The sequence below is a fragment of the Alligator sinensis genome, unplaced genomic scaffold, assembly GCF_000455745.1.
Source record: "Alligator sinensis unplaced genomic scaffold, ASM45574v1 scaffold839_1, whole genome shotgun sequence".
Classification (NCBI taxonomy): domain Eukaryota; kingdom Metazoa; phylum Chordata; order Crocodylia; family Alligatoridae; genus Alligator; species Alligator sinensis.
Genome location: NW_005841885.1, coordinates 1,824,452 through 1,837,334, shown reverse-complemented (window position 1 = coordinate 1,837,334; position 12,883 = coordinate 1,824,452). Strand labels below are relative to the sequence as shown.

At 49.8% G+C, this 12,883-nt stretch overlaps 1 protein-coding gene across 1 annotated transcript in view; it reads right to left on the bottom strand.

The window, feature by feature from the left end:
• Window positions 1-12,883, bottom strand: part of PLXNA1 (plexin A1) — a 232,602-nt gene that overhangs the window by 69,875 nt on the left and 149,844 nt on the right.

The following is a 12,883-nucleotide window of genomic DNA, read 5'->3' as shown; positions in this document are numbered from 1 at the left end:
CACAAGGTCGCCTCTCAAACTTCTCTTGCGGAGGCTGAAGAGGCCCAGGTGCCCCAGTCTCTCCTCATAGGGCTTGGCCCGCAAGCCCTTAACCATACGAGTAGCCCTTCTCTGGATCCTCTCCAGGTTATCCACATCCCTCTTGAAGTGCGGCGCCCAAAACTGCACGCAGTATTCCAACTGCGGTCTGACCAGCGCCCAATACAGGGGAAGTATCACCTCCTTGGATCTGTTCGTCATGCATCTGCTGATGCGCGATAAAGTGCCATTAACTTTTCTGATGACTTTCGTCACACTGACGACTCGTGTTCATCTTGGAGACCACTAGGACTCCAAGATCCCTTTCCGCTTCCGTGCCACCAAGCAGGTCATTTCCTAGGCAGTAGGTATGCTGGACATTTTTCCTCCCTAGGTGCAGCACTTTGCATTTCTCCTTGTTGAACTGCATTCTGTTGTTTTCTGCCCACACGTCCAACCTGTCCAGGTCTCCTTGTAGTTGTTCCCTGCCCTCTGGTGTGTCCAGTTCTCCCCACAGTTTTGTGTCATCCACAAACTTGGACAGAGTACACTTCACTCCCTTGTCCAAGTCGCTGATGAAGACATTGAAGAGTATTGGTCCAAGGACTGAGCCCTGCAGAACCCCACTGCCCACACCCTTCCAGGTCGATACCAACCCATCCACTACGACTCTGTGGGTACGACCCTCTGGCCAACTCTCCACCCACCAGACTCTGCAGTCATCCAAGTCACAGCCTCTTAACTTGTTCACCAGTATGATGCGGACCAGTTGTGGAGAGTTGCAGAGAAGCCAAGTTGGCCTGGGGGCAGTGGAGCGCGAAGCCACCAGCTCTTGTTTTCACATAAAAACAAGCGGCTGGGACTGCCAGCTCTTATCTTGCATCTTGAAATACGACCAGTCTTGCATCTTAAAACACGCTTGCTCTGCTTGCTGCTAGTGGATCCCCTACTACCCTCCACTGACGGCAGTCAGTCTGGCCTTCCCCACAGCCATGGCAGCCAGCAGCATGCAGCGGGGAACACGTACCGCTTCATTCAGCCATGGATGTTGGCTTTTGAGGCCAGAGGGAAGATAAGAGCTGGCAGTCCCAGCCGCTTGTCTTGATGGTCACTTGACTGGCAAGCCCAGCAGCCTCTGCTGCAGGGAGAGGGGAAGGGGGTTGTGGAAGGCCAGAAGTGATTCATCCCTGTTGTCTGCGACACGCTCGGCTATCTGTCACCAACTCCAGGGAGCCCCCAGTGAAAACAAGGGCTGGCAGCTTCGCGCTCCACTGCCCCCAAGCCAACTTGGCTTGTCTGCAACGCTCCACAACTAGGCCAAGCCTGGCTTTCCAGAACCACCCTGAGTTTCTCCTCCACATTAGGCTGATGTAAAGGAAGGGAGTCAACCCCATGTCCCAAAACCCAGGGTCAGGGAGCACAAAGGAAGGTGGGTGTATAGGAAAAAATGGGGTGGAAAAGGCAGCCAATAAAACCTACTCCAGAGCCAGGGATCTGACACCACCTCCTTGTATTGCACAGACCCTGCCAAAATCCATCTCCTGCTCACACACCCATTTTCCTTTCTACACCCCTCAATGGTTTAACCTTCTTCAAAGTTGGAAAAACCCCTCTTGCTCCTTCCAGGGTTTGTCCTTTTTATCACTTTGCCAGGTTATTTCCATGTTGTGCCCCAGGCTCGGACAGGGTCAGCAGAGCTCTGAGGACAGATCTGAATGGAAGCTGAGAGGCTATGGTGACCAGTACAAGAGGAGGTCTCTAGACAGGACAGAGGCCCCAGACACCACTGTCTTGCACCATCATACACATTTGTGCAGAGGAAGGGTGCAACAAAACAGGTTTTGAGCAGGGACTGCTGTACCCAGGTGTGCATGAACTGAGATGAAATGGCAGAAGAGAATGACTGGGGTCCTGAGCAACTAGACTCAGTGGTTTGAGTCTGTCAGAGGGCGGATGGAAACATGCTGAAGAGAAAGCATGAGCAGCCTATCTGACTCAGACGGCAGATCCTCCAGAGAAAACTTGGGCCGGTTTCAAACACACAACTGAGTGCAGCCTAGGAGGGGAGCCGAACAGCTTTCCGTCCCTCAGCACCCGTGTGCTGGGCTCCATGTTGTCTCCTCACAAAAGTTGATGGCATCACTGAGCCCCGACGCAGAGCAAGAAAGCGGCCACACTCCGCGCTCTGACTGGGAGGGAAACAGCCTCCTGCCTGCAGGACTTGGCAGGTGAACACAGAGGTGGCCCATTTCCAGTGGGGGGTTTTAAAAATGTATTTCCTGTTCGCAACGGCAAGGCAAGCGGGGCCTGAGCATATCCTGGAATCCCCAATCGTACCCGTATTCCAATGCCGCGAGGCTGTTTGATAACTGTCATGCTCACATCCACTACATCTTTACCCTTTCTGAAACTTTGCAGAGCCCCATTAACTCTCATAAGTCATAACCTCCTCTCAGCCCCACCTCAGCTTACAGGTAAATCCAATTTATCACCTGCCTGAGGGAACTGAGGTTAGACAGCTGAAATGATTTGCCCAGATCACCACCACTTCTGTGAAAAGGACTTGAGTGCTCCTGGTTCCCAGTCCCACGCCCAGGCCACCATGCCAAGCTGCCTCCAGTTCATCCTAAACATGTCTTCCCTCTAACAAACCAATGAATAACTAACGCTGGGGAACATGCTATATTGCACAATGACTTATTATGAGTCCTGACATCCAGAGGCACCCAACCCGAGGGTGGTCACATGGTGTTGGCTCCTCTTGGCTTGCCCGCTAATAAATTGTGTTAAAAGACACAGAACATCCATTAAACACTTTGCTTGGAATAAATCCCCTCATCATTGCTGGAGTTGTCAGCCAGGCTTTCTGTGATGGGGAATGGATGGGGAAGGCAGGGGCTGGGCAGTGGTGAATGGGAGGGGACATACCTAATCAGTGTGGCTTTACCCTCTGAAAAAGCCTGGGGACCCTTCATTTAATCCCATAGTCCTTTGGGGGAAAGCACACAGCAGAAAAGCATCAGCAGAGTGGACAAGTTGCTGGAAGGAAAAATTGCTATCTGGGAGCAAAAATGGTGGCCACAGATGAAAGGGAGGGAGGGAGTGCTCCTCGCGCTGTTTTCAGAGCCTCACCCTAGGATCCAGGACTTGGAGAATACCAATCACAATGCACTGACAACCTCTCCTGCCTCCAGCAGCCTGGTTAGAAGCAGAGTAATAACACTCAGCAGGACATACTCAGTGCTTTGTGTCTTCCAAGTGCTCTGCCAGCTTTAACCCAGTCTTTGCCACAGCACTGGGAAGCAGGTCAGTAGGATCTCCACTGGGAGAGGCAAGGCACAGAGAAGGGAAGGAGCACACAGCCCTGTCAGGAGTTCCTGGCACCCAGGTACTTAAACTGTGTACTTCAGACTCTTGTGAATCTTGTAACAAAGATCCTGCACAGGGTAACTCAAAGGAGCGCCTGGGGATACACCAAGGCAGGGCACTCCAGCCAAGCCAGACAGTTTCCTTCCCAAGAGAAGAGATTCAAGCACTGATGCTCTCACCCTGCCTCTGGACAGCCTCTCTCTCCCCTATCTTGCTTCTAGCTCTGTCCCCTCGTACAACCCTAATCATTCCTTTCAGGAAATTTCATGGTCCAGGACAGAGCTATGTGCTTTTCACCTTTCACTCCACTGCAAGAAACCAGCTCAGGACAGCAGTCACTGCACTCTCAATTACCAAACCAGTGCCCTGTCTGTCCTGCACGGCCCACTTCAGCAGATGCTGGACTGGTACTAATAAGCATCAAGGCAAGCAGTATCAAGGGTCTCTGGGCACAAAGGTTTGGTAGGAAGAATCTTGTGGAAAAGCAGGCCCTTTACAGAGAGACCCCAAAATTCAGCTTCCCAGAGACAGGCACATCCATCAGGGGCTTTGAGGCCCTGCAAGCACAAGAACATCACCAAGCCTGCTCCAGTTGCTCCAAATTCCATTTGCTCCCAACCCAACAAGCCAAAAACACCGTCCTCCCAGATGGCTGTCTAGGACAAGCAAGCCCCTACACTGGATTCTCCCAGGCATGTGATAAGGCTGCAGCCCAGAGTAGCAACTGGAAGAAGGGTGATGGCTGTCGGCTGTGAGCACCGTGGGTTGCATAGGCTTGGAGCATCTGTCTGCATCCCAACTTCCCTCTCCCACACCCCCATCTACAGGCGCGCGCCCCTTGATTGCATTTCTGTAGGAACGGTTCAGTTGCAGCTGTGTCCTATTTTTTCTGTAGTTGATGACCTCAACTCCTTCCCCGTGCTACGGGGATGGCAGTAATGTACATCGCGTCTCGCTGGAGCTCAACTGCAATTCATCATTATTTTATCTGCTGGAATTTAATTGGATCCTATCAAACTCTCCTGATACTCCCTTTTCACTTTAAACACTGCTGCAGGAAAGATAAATGTAGGCGCCGTGAGGAGAGAGAGCGCGCTGCTTTCTCCAAGAACGTTTCTGGGGTTGCAGGATCCAATCCCATTTCCCTCTCCGCGGCTGGTTAATTAGAGATACATATACTGTAGGTGTGCAGCACTCATAATAGGGCATGTGTGTATGATTTATGTTCCCCTATAAATATACTCCAGGCCCACTAAAATACCAGCGCTCACACACATAGCACAACCTGACAGGATGGCTTCGGCTTTGATTTTATATCTCTTCTCTCTTCCTGCCATTATTCTCTCTTTGCATTCATGTTCCTTCCCTTCCGAGTCACGCAGCTCCAAAAGGCCAACATGTCCCGAGCTTCTGGAAAGGAGCCCAGGATACAGCAAGCTGAGATCCCGAAACCCTTGGGCTCTGGTGCGGTCAAAGCCTGGACCACATCAAGGTTAAATACAAAGAAACCCCACAAGACACACATTTGCCAAACACATTAATGGCAACATGACACCTCACTAGTCAGCTGAGCCTCCCAGCCCCACAGCTTCCCACCCTGCCGGGCATGGGCATGCAGTACCATGTTGCCATGGGCAGCCTGGCATCTCTCTCAGCAGAGGATAAGGTGTTATCCTCAATGGCCAGTCAGGGCTCTTGGCTTCCACTCCCAGTTCTACTAGTGGCTTTCTGTGCAACCCTGAGCAAGTCCCGTAACCTTTCCGTGCCTCACTTTCCCCAGCCACATGTGGGGGCAATGCCACTGTTGTAAGCTTAGTTATTCCAGCACTTTGCACTCCTCCAAAGAGTAGTGTTCACACAATGCACAGGAACAATGCAGACTAATCCCCACACAAAAAGGGGCTCAAACTCTGGCTCTCATCTAACTGCGTGAAATGGGAATAGGATTCTTGACAAACCATCCCAATAACCATTTGGTGTTCAGTTGTCTGACTGCCTTCGTTGCTCTGGGTGATGAGAGGTCACAGGCCATGTTACTGTCAGGTTACCGAGAAGAATGGAGAGGACTTGCCTTTCATTTTCCAAAGAGGCAGTCACATCAGCGGATGCCTTCCCACCCAATAGGTACCAGGGTAGGAAGGAGCAAAATTCAAAGAGATGATGGCTGGAAGCCAGAGGCAAAATGCAGAAGAAGGACGAGTAACTGGTTGCGAATGACAGGAGGACTGAAGAGATCAGCCCGAAAGGACTCTCCTGAGTTGACACAGCTGCTCATCACCCAGTGCTGCTTTTGTGCAAGGGAATGAGAAATAGTTTCAGAGTTGTGTTTAATTTAAAGCACCGAGACGACCAACCCAAATGAAAGAGGAAATATGAGCAGATCAGAAGTTCAATTCTATTTTTAAACTTAAAGGCAAAGAATGTTTCATGGGTTATAAGCCCTGACATTATACCCTTTCAGGAAACATTCTAAAGAGCAAAAGTTGGGGCCAAATCCATGCTTGGGGTAGTTCCTTAAGGCCTTTTTAACTGCATCAGAGAGAAATCTGGCAGCATATATTTTTATAAAAAGCCCCTCCTCGTGTTACTAGCATTGCCATAAATGATGGAAGACGATGTTATTTTTCATGAATAATGCTGTTTATCTTATGCAGCAACCAGAACAATGGCTGTGTTATAGGGAGGGTAGGCAAGGTATCAGCTGGCAGAATGAAAGGGGGGGGTCTTGGAATGTGAAATGCAGTGGTTTACCTTCATTCATTTATTTGAGAGCCTGTATGAACCGTGAGGATATGTGAATATTTATCTGCCTTCCATTTCAAACTATGGCACTAAGCCTGCAAACACTTGCCTACAGGAGTAACTTTATTCATGTGTGCAAGCAAGCATCTGCAAGATTGAAGCTAACGTTCATCTCCATGCCGTTGAATGCTAAGGAGTTTTTAACTGCAACAGAGATTGGATTTGTGAGTTGGAATGCATCTTGATACTCAATAATAAGGCAAGGTCTTGTATAAGTGTTTTAAAAAGATTTTAAGAAACTGGTTAACTAGATTTAAAGTTGACTTGGAAAGGATTTTTTTTTTAAATTGAACTTATGCTTTTTTACTTCTTTATGACAGATAAAGGAAAGCTCAAGGGGCGCTGGTTTTTTGAGTGGGGAGGCATTAAAGTTCTTTTCTGCTTGCTTTTTTACTTTAGAGCTAGCAGGAATGTGCCTCCTGGTATCCCTTGATTTTGCTGGAGGACCTGTTGGGTGTCTCAGAGGATGTGCATGCTCAACATTAAAACCTTTACAAAGGGATTGCTGAATGTTTAAACAAAGATGACCTTTCTTCAAAATGCTAACTAGCCATTGGAGTTAGATCAGTATTAACAAACCAAACACAACACAAAGAGTTTTAAGCAGCCTTAACTATAAATCTCTTCCCGATTCAGAACCTAATCCAGAAAAGAATCCTTTATTCAGCAAAACACTTAACCTTGTGCATAGATTTCCATAGAAGTTATGGGAATTAAGCATCTGCTTACATACTTTCCACAGCCAGAGGCATCAAATACCCACTTCCTATCTCTGATTATGTATGTGGTCCTTTCAGTAGTTCACCAGTCAAGAGGGTCTTCCAGATAATACAAGGCATGAATTTCTAACATTAAAAAGTAGAAACTTAAAACCAAGCAAACTAAACAACAAACCCAATTCCCTTTCTTCTTTATTCATCAGAAAGAAACAGAAACAACCCAGGACACAAGTTCAACCTTGCTTCCCCACTGCAGGTCAGCATTAATGGTATTTGATTGCGTATAGAGTATGAAGTGCCATCATCAAGCCAGATGGACTGAAAAAAAAGAGATAGGAGTAAAATTTCAAAAGAAGTGTGAATTTTAAGCACCCACACTGAAAAAAAAAACAAAAAACAAAAAACTCAGCTTGGCAAATTGCCTTCAAACTTTAAAACAGGCAAGTGTATGCTGAAAGCAAAGACAGCTTTTTTCAACTAAGAAGGTTTTTTCTAGTACAAAGTCAGGTGGGTCATGAAAACAGTAGGGGAAAGACTGGTTTGCAAAAGAAATGCACTTCAAACTTTAACTCCAGCTCTAAAATCCAAGTGAGCTGCAACTCAAAGAAGCAAGATGTGTTTGGTAGTCCCATTCACAGAACCAGCTTTATAGTATGGAGGGATGTTAGACAAGCTTTCGGGTACTACATACCCTTTCTCAGGCCAAAAGACCCAAAGATGATCCAACGAAAGATACCATCAAACATCTTGTTTTTCATGTTTCCTGGACCATCATGACATCAACCCTTCTGTGACGCAAATGAAGTTTGACCAGTTCTCTACACCACGCACATAGACATTGTGCTTTTTATTCAAGAGATGTCTGATAATACCCAGGCCAGACTTATGTTCACATTGGTTATTCAAGTTCTGTTTGCAACCTTCATTATGGAGATGTCAGCTACACGGAGGGTGGGCAAAGCTGCCTACAGAAGGCAGGCATTGGACTGGGGCACAGGAATCTGGGGTCTGCTCGACCTCAGCTACCAACCCCACTGGGTGACCTCAACCAAGAAGCTTTATCTCTATGTCTGTCTCACTTCTTGTCCATTTAGACTGTCTTCTTTTTGAGGCAGGGAATCTCTCTCGTTGTGTCTGTGGTCTTACTGTGTCCTACTGTGATGCAAACTATCAATAGAAATGGACAGCTTTGCAAAAAGTCTTTGTTCGAAACAACACCTGGCCCCTAACCTGCTGGGCCATCACATCTGTTTAAGTCAAAGCCTCAAAGGCACCACAGTTAATAGCTGCAATTATAGGACTACACTGAAAAGGCAGAAGGCACAGTCTGCCATGACTACTTCCCAACATCGCCACCATTCACAGGCTGTATGTAACAGAGGGAAATGGGCACAAATGGTCAGTAATTCCTGACCCCAGCACCCAAACCCACCTGCTCCCTCAGTCACCCAAGCATCACTCCCAGGTGCTGCATTTAACACCAGTCACTGTCCTTTCCCACAGGCTGAGTATCAGATACAACCTTCAAGACCCATTAAGCCAGCGCTTTCACTACTGTTCAACCATGCTATTTATTTTTATATAGTGTCCTTCAGAACACAGCGTCCCCAATTGCTTCAAAATGAGCTAAACCAAACTGCAAGCTAAAGACAAAGAGAAAAGTTTAAGAGGAAACAGAGGGGAATAGTCCAGTCCCCTCAGTTCCCACAAAATCAGTGAGATGAACAGTGCTAAGCATCCTCAAGAATCAGCCCTCAAGTGAGTAGACTCTGCAACCCAGGAAAAGTCCCTGCCTGGAGGATTGAACAGACCTGACAGGAGGGGCAGGGAGGCAGGATGGAGACCGGGGGCTCAGAACAAGGAGGGAAGGAGAGGAGGGGGAGGCAGGTTCACTCCTCGAATGGGAAAGGTTAGAGATCAATAAATCATCTAGGGTGAACAACTGATAGTTCCCTGGCTGGGAGGTAGCCGACACACCAACAGGCCTGTTCTTGCTTTCATGTGGTTGGTAGAAAACGATGCCTGGCTTGCTTCCTCCCACCCCTGAGGAGTGCAAGCCTGCCGGGCCGGTGACAATAGAGCACCAGGGTGCATGTATGAACACAGACCGGCTCTAACCACCCCAGAGCTGCCTGCTGCTCTTTAGACCCCAAACCAAAAGGCTCTGTAACATGTAGAGCAGCAGGGATTTGCTGCCTTTGGGGATCCAGGAGGCTTCTAGTCTTGCCAACACTCACGCATGTGAATGTAACTTTGCTCAGCTGATTAATCCTGACCACCAGAGGAGGACTGCTGATGTGACTGCACTCAGGCCTGAGGACAGTGGCCTCTTCCCCCTCAGCCTTAACCCTCCACCCCAAAGCACCATCACAGTTGCCCTGGGGGGCAGCCCAGCCAAGAGACTGGACCTGCACCCTGCGGAAGTGCTTTTGTGATGGGTGCAGTTCTGTGCAGCCTTGCTGTCCTACAGCAAGTAGGAAGCCCCATTTCTCTCTTGCCTGCCACTGAAAAATGGCTCCTCCAAAGCACTGCACTCTGGCAAGCCGCAGACTCCCCCGGCCTCCTAATCGACCCCATTTCAAGGCCTGCGAACACCGGCAATTGGGATGTTATTAGGGCCCACGTGTGCTGCAGTAACAGCCCTCGTACGGCTGAGCCGGTATTTGGCGTAATTGGCCTCCTGCTGGGAAAATGACCGCTCAGTTGACCTCTGAAGAATCTTCTGCAAGGCAACAGGAGATGCAGAACAACGGAGCTACGCAAAATATAAGAACGAGAGTCCAGCTGAGGCCCCTCCATCCTGGGGGCCATCTCATCTGATGGAGGCAGCAGTAATCTCCTCGCACATGCACGCGCTCATCCATCACAGCCTTCTTCGTTCCGTTCTTCTCGAGTCATTTACAACTCGCCTACGTTGAGTCCTAGAGATCAGGCTGAGCAAAACGGTGCTTAGCTGAGGGAGATGGATGAGGTGGGACCTGAGGTGGCTCTGGTAGGGGGCAATCCCACACCAGCCCCTGATGGAAATTAGTTCAATTACTCCAGCTTCTCCTTTAGTTGCTTCTCTTGAAGGACACCCCAGCCCCCACACACCAGAAGCCTGGCTAAGCTACTGAAAAGAAATAGCCGCATACTCATAAGAAGCACAAGCGCGAGACTGATGGCTCACTGTAAGGATTGAAACGTAGGTTTTAGGTCACCCTGCGCCTCTGTGGCTTCGGGGCATGGTATTTAGGTGAGTGTGGAAGGGTAGCTTTTAGAAGCAGGCTGGGAGGGCTGGATGTAGGGTCACCTGGATAGTATCAGGAAGCCCACCCCATGATGAAAACTTCATTGGGAAGGAGTTACTGCCAGGGTTTGGGATTCAAAGAGCTGTCTCCCCAGAACCCTGTTGGTAACTCAATACACACTCCGAGTCCCCCTACAGAGAGCATTCCCACTCCAGAAAACATGATTTTTGGCCTCTTATGTGCTCAGCTGGCCCTTGCTACTTCCCCCTGAACTCATGCATCTCCATGGCTGACTTCATTGTTATTTCCATAACTGCAAATGGGCTGTGCTCCAGTTTCAGCCCACAGCATGTATGCTGGGATTAGGTCTGTCCTTACTGCTGGCCTCTTACTCAAATGTCGCCCCTACACCTACCCTTACCCCCATCCACACACAGCACCTCTTGCTTTAGGCTGTGCTGGGATACAGGCTATAGATCAGGTATTGCTTCACTCAGGCTGGTGATGAAGGAGCAAGTAAGCTAACTCAATCGAGCGCTGACAGGCTTCCAGTGCCTTTCCACAATTCCCTGCACTTACCCAGAACAGAGTTCTCCCACGACCCTCTAGGACAATGTCCTGATGAAGCACAGCCTACTGTGGTATAAAGTGTTGCACACCCATAGTAGCAAACACTCGGGTGAACAGAGCACGAGCAATGAAGTACCTGGAGGGGGGTGGAAAGCAGGCTGCACCAAGGCTGCTCGCAGCCAGGCCTGGCTAAACCAGGTTAATTCTGCAGGGCAGACATACCCTGAGTGTTCACACTCACTGTGTCCTCAGAGACGCCTCTGCTTTACGGCGAACTTAACAACAGTATACAAATCCCCACCTGAGCTCTCTCCTGAGCACAGCTTTTCCCTCGGGGGAAGCTATATTTACAGTAGAGCTATGACCCAGCCTCTAATTCCCTCTATAACAGATAGTTTATGCTGAGTTGGGTCCAAGACCAGCCAGGTAAGAACATATGTGACACCTGCCCACTAGCTAAGGACTTCCCACTGCAAGGACACAGGCAGACATACCCACTATTTAAAAGCATCAGGTGTATCTGGATGGAGCATCGGGTAACAAACCAAGATCTATTAACTTCCAAGATGAGAGGGAGAGACTCACGCCTAATGATGCCCTCCAGGTCCAGCCCAGTCCCACCCCAATGAGACTGTGGGCAGAGGGGAAGAGAAGGAGAAAAGACCATTTAGATCTTCAATAGCTTCTAAATGTCACTTGTGCCTCTGAAGGACAGGAGAGCAGGGAGCATGGCTCACATCAGGCTGCAAATGAGCTTTCACGGCATGAGTGATGGAAAACAAATTTTAAAAGGATTAAATCAGAGACACAGAGAAGGAAGGGAGGGGCAGTTTTAATGTAGATGAAGAAAGGTTGGTGCAGAGCCCACCGGGTCAGCCAAGGAACTGTAGCAGTGGTGTTCCCCAGAGGGCAACAGCCTAGTAATCCTTCAGATCTCTCTGTTCACAGCTTCACGCTCTCCACAGAGGTCACCAAGCAGTACCAGGTATCCAAGCTTCCTGAGGGGATCACACAGCCTGATTGTAACAGCCACCCTTCTCCCTAGGCACAGGGTGGATCAGGAGGAAGAGGTGGGGGGAGCTGGGCCAGATCGAGACAAAATGTGCACTGGCAGAGCAGTGGGGAGGAGACATGAGGCTGAGGCTTCTCTGTATGGCTTGTGGACCAAGCCCAGGAGTGCAGCCAAGCAACTGGCTCCCCTCTTCCCCCACTCATGCCTAAGCCCCAATCTGGCCACAGTAGGTGGCTCTGGTGAGCCAACCTGAGTGCATGCCCCACCTCTACCTTGCTGAAGAGCCTGAGCCTTGTGCTATGGGGCACACTCCAGGCCTCTCAGGCATGCCCTCCCACAACCTGTCTACATGGGCTAGCTTGCAGACTTGAGAGCAAGTGGGCAAGGCTAATTTCTCAGTGGCACTCTGGGGTTCACTCCAGAGGCAGTGTGGACATAGACTAGAGCAGCGGCTGGGTCTCAGAGGCACCAGCAGAGCTAGAGGAGAGAAGGATAAAATAACAGGGGAGGAAAAGGCTCTGGACTAAGGGGCACTGGTGGAGCTGAGCAGAGGCAGTTGGGAGGGAGGTGAAGGGCACTGGCAGAGCTGGATAGGCGTCCAGGATTGAACTGGTCAAGGGGGCTGTAGGGCAGGGGTAAGGAGCACTGGCAGGGCAGTGGGCACAGGGGCTATAGGGCAAGAAGGAGGGGCAGCATCACAGCTGCAGGGCCTCAGAAGAGCTGTAAGTTAGGCCTGACTGAGCTCAACAGAGTGGGCTGGAAAGCGTGACTGGACATGTGTGTGCATGTGTGAGTGTGTGCAGTGCTGGGTATAAATAGGGAATTAACTCAATTCCGCTTGTAAAGCGGGATCATTTGGTGTTAAAGGAAACCAAGTGCAGGCGGCGAGGGGAGGAAGGGGGGGCAAGCAGAGTTTCTGAAACGCCGGTCCAGCTGGCTTTCTCCCAGGCAACTTTCTTTGGCTTTCATAAGCAAATTTCCTTGGAAATGCTCATAAAGCAGGGGAGGGTCCCCTGGGGTCGGCTTGGCTGAATGGCTACGGTGGGCGGTGGGCTGGTGCTGGATGGAGCACTTCCACACAACCTGACTCCATGCAGCTGGGCCAGTGCGAGGCGGGGGTGGGAGGGGGTGAGAATGCATCAGGCAAGTCGGGCAGTGAGGTC